Source organism: Silene latifolia, chromosome 2 (genome assembly GCF_048544455.1).
Source record: "Silene latifolia isolate original U9 population chromosome 2, ASM4854445v1, whole genome shotgun sequence".
Classification (NCBI taxonomy): Eukaryota; Viridiplantae; Streptophyta; class Magnoliopsida; order Caryophyllales; family Caryophyllaceae; genus Silene; species Silene latifolia.
In genome coordinates, this window is record NC_133527.1 from 411,275 (window position 1) to 414,757 (window position 3,483).

Consider the following 3,483-nt stretch of genomic DNA (forward strand, 5'->3'; position numbering starts at 1 on the left):
AAATCTCGACTTTCGGAAGGCATAAATCAAAATACGTGCGTCTGATGGCCATACTCAATTTATTGAAGTTTCTTCATTTATCAAATTAAGACATTCGTGGAGTTAAAACTGCAATATTAGACAGTTTGAAAATTTCCAAAAACCGAAACCCTCAAACGAAATCTCGACTTTCGTAAGGCATAAATCAACATACGTGCGTCTGATGGTCATACTCCATTTATTAAAGTTTATTCATTTATCATTATTAAGACATTCGTGGAGTTAAAAGCGCAATATAAGACAGTTTGAAAATTTTCTAAAACCGAGACCATCAAACGAAATCTCGACTTTCGGAAGGCATAAATCAAAATACGTTCGTCTGATGGTCATACTTCATTTAAAAAAGTTTCTTCATTTATCAGTATTAAGACATTCATGAAGTTAAAACTGCAATATTAGACAGTTTGAAAATTTCCTAAAACCGAGACCATCAAACGAAATCTCAAGTTTCGGAAGGCATAAATCAACATACGTGCGTCTGATGGTCATACTTCATTTATTAAAGTTTCATCATTTATCATATTAAGACATTCGTGGAGTAAAAACTGCAATATTAGACAGTTTGAAAATTTCCTAAAAACAGAGACCCTCAAACGAAATCTCGAGTTTCGGAAGGCATAAATCAACATACGTGCGTCTGATGGTCATACTCCATTTATTAAAGTTTCTTTATTTATCATTACTAAGACATTCATGGGGTTAAAACTGCAATATTAGATAGTTTGAAAATTTCAAAAAACCGAGACTCTCAAACGAAATCTCGAGTTTCGGAAGGCATAAATCAACATACGTGCGTCTGATGGTCATGCTCCATTTATTAAAGTTTCTTCATTTATCATTATTAAGACATTCATGGAGTTAAAACTGCAATATTAGACAGTTTGAAAATTTTCTAAAACCGAGACCATCAAACGAAATCTCGACTTTCGGAAGACATAAATTAAAATACGTGCGTCTGATGGTCATACTCCATTTATTAAAGTTTCTTCATTTATCAGTATTAAGATATTCATGGAGTTAAAACTGCAATATTAGACAGTTTGAAAATTTCCTAAAACCGAGACCATCAAACGAAATCTCGAGTTTCGGAAGCCATAAATCAACATACGTGCGTCTGATGGTCATACTCCATTTATTAAAGTTTTTTCATTTATTATTATTAAGACATTTCTGGAGTTAAAACTGTAATATTAGACAGTTTGAAAATTTCCAAAAACCGAGACCCTCAAACGAAATCTCGAGTTTCGGAAGGCATAAATCAACATACGTGCGTCTGATGGTCATACTCCATTTATTAAAGTTTCTTCATTTATCATTATTAAGACATTTATGGAGTTAAAACTGCAATATTAGACAGTTTGAAAATTTTCTAAAACCGAAACCATCAAACGAAATCTCGACTTTCGGAAGGCATAAATCAAAATACGTGCGTCTGATGTTCATACTCCATTTATTAAATTTTCTTCATTTATCAGTATTAAGATATTCATGGAGTTAAACCCGCCATATTAGACAGTTTAAAAATTTCCTAAAACCGAGACCCTCAAACGAAATCTCGAGTTTCGGAAGGCATAAATCATCATACGTGCATCTGATGGTCATACTCCATTTATTAAAGTTTCTTCATTTATCATTATTAAGACATTCATAGAGTTAAAACTGCCATATTAGACAGTTTGAAAATTTACTAAAACCGAGACCCTCAAACGAAATCTCGACTTTCGGAAGGCATAAATCAATATACGTGCGTCTGATGGTCATACTCCATTTATTAAAGTTTCTTCATTTATCATTATTAAGACATTCGTGGAGTTAAAACTGCAATATTATACAGTTTGTAAATTTCCAAAAACCGAGACCCTCAAACGAAATCTCGAGTTTCGGAAGGCATAAATCAACATACGTGCGTCTGATGGCCATACTCCATTTATTAAAGTTTCTTCATTTATCATTATTAAGACATTTATGGAGTTAAAACTGCAATATTAGACAGTTTGAAAATTTTCTAAAACCGAGACCATCAAACGAAATCTCGACTTTCGGAAGGCATAAATCAAAATACGTGCGTCTGATGGTCATACTCCATTTATTAAAGTTTCTTCATTTATCAGTATTAAGACATTCATGGAGTTAAAACTGAAATATTAGACAGTTTGAAAATTTCCTAAAACCGAGACTATCAAACGAAATCTCGAATTTCGGAAAGCATAAATACACATACGTGCCTCGATGGTCATACTCCTACTCCATTATGAAAGTTTTTTCATTTATCATTATTAAGACATTTCGGAGTTAAAAGCGTAAAATTAGACAGTTTGAAAATTTCCAAAAACCGAGACCCTCAAACGAAATCTCGAGTTTCGGAAATCATAAATCAACATACGTGCGTCTGATGGTCATACTCCATTTATTAAAGTTTATTAATTTATCATTATTAAGACATTCATGGAGTTAAAACTGCAATATTAGACAGTTTGAAAATTTCCAAAAACCGAGACCCTCAAACGAAATCTCGAGTTTCGGAAGGCATAAATCAACATACGTGCGTCTGATGGTCATACTCCATTTATAAAAGTTTCTTCATTTATCATTATTAAGACATTCATAGAGTTAAAACTGCCATATTAGACAGTTTGAAAATTTCCTAAAACCGAGACCCTCAAACGAAATCTCGACTTTCGGAAGGCATAAATCAATATACGTGCGTCTGATGGTCATACTCCATTTATTAAAGTTTCTTCATTTATCAGTATTAAGACATTCATGGAGTTAAAACTGAAATATTAGACAGTTTGAAAATTTCCTAAAACCGAGACTATCAAACGAAATCTCGAATTTCGGAAAGCATAAATACACATACGTGCGTCTGATGGTCATACTCCTACTCCAGTTATGAAAGTTTTTTCATTTATCATTATTAAGACATTTCTGGAGTTAAAACTGTAAAATTAGACAGTTTGAAAATTTCCAAAAACCGAGACCCTCAAACGAAATCTCGAGTTTCGGAAATCATAAATCAACATACGTGCGTCTGATGGTCATACTCCATTTATTAAAGTTTATTAATTTATCATTATTAAGACATTCATGGAGTTAAAACTGCAATATTAGACAGTTTGAAAATTTCCAAAAACCGAGACCCTCAAACGAAATCTCGAGTTTCGGAAGGCATAAATCAACATACGTGCGTCTGATGGTCATGCTCCATTTATTAAAGTTTCTTCATTTATCATTATTAAGACATTCATGGAGTTAAAACTGCAATATTAGACAGTTTGAAAATTTTCTAAAACCGAGACCATCAAACGAAATCTCGACTTTCGGAAGACATAAATTAAAATACGTGCGTCTGATGGTCATACTCCATTTATTAAAGTTTCTTCATTTATCAGTATTAAGATATTCATGGAGTTAAAACTGCAATATTAGACAGTTTGAAAATTT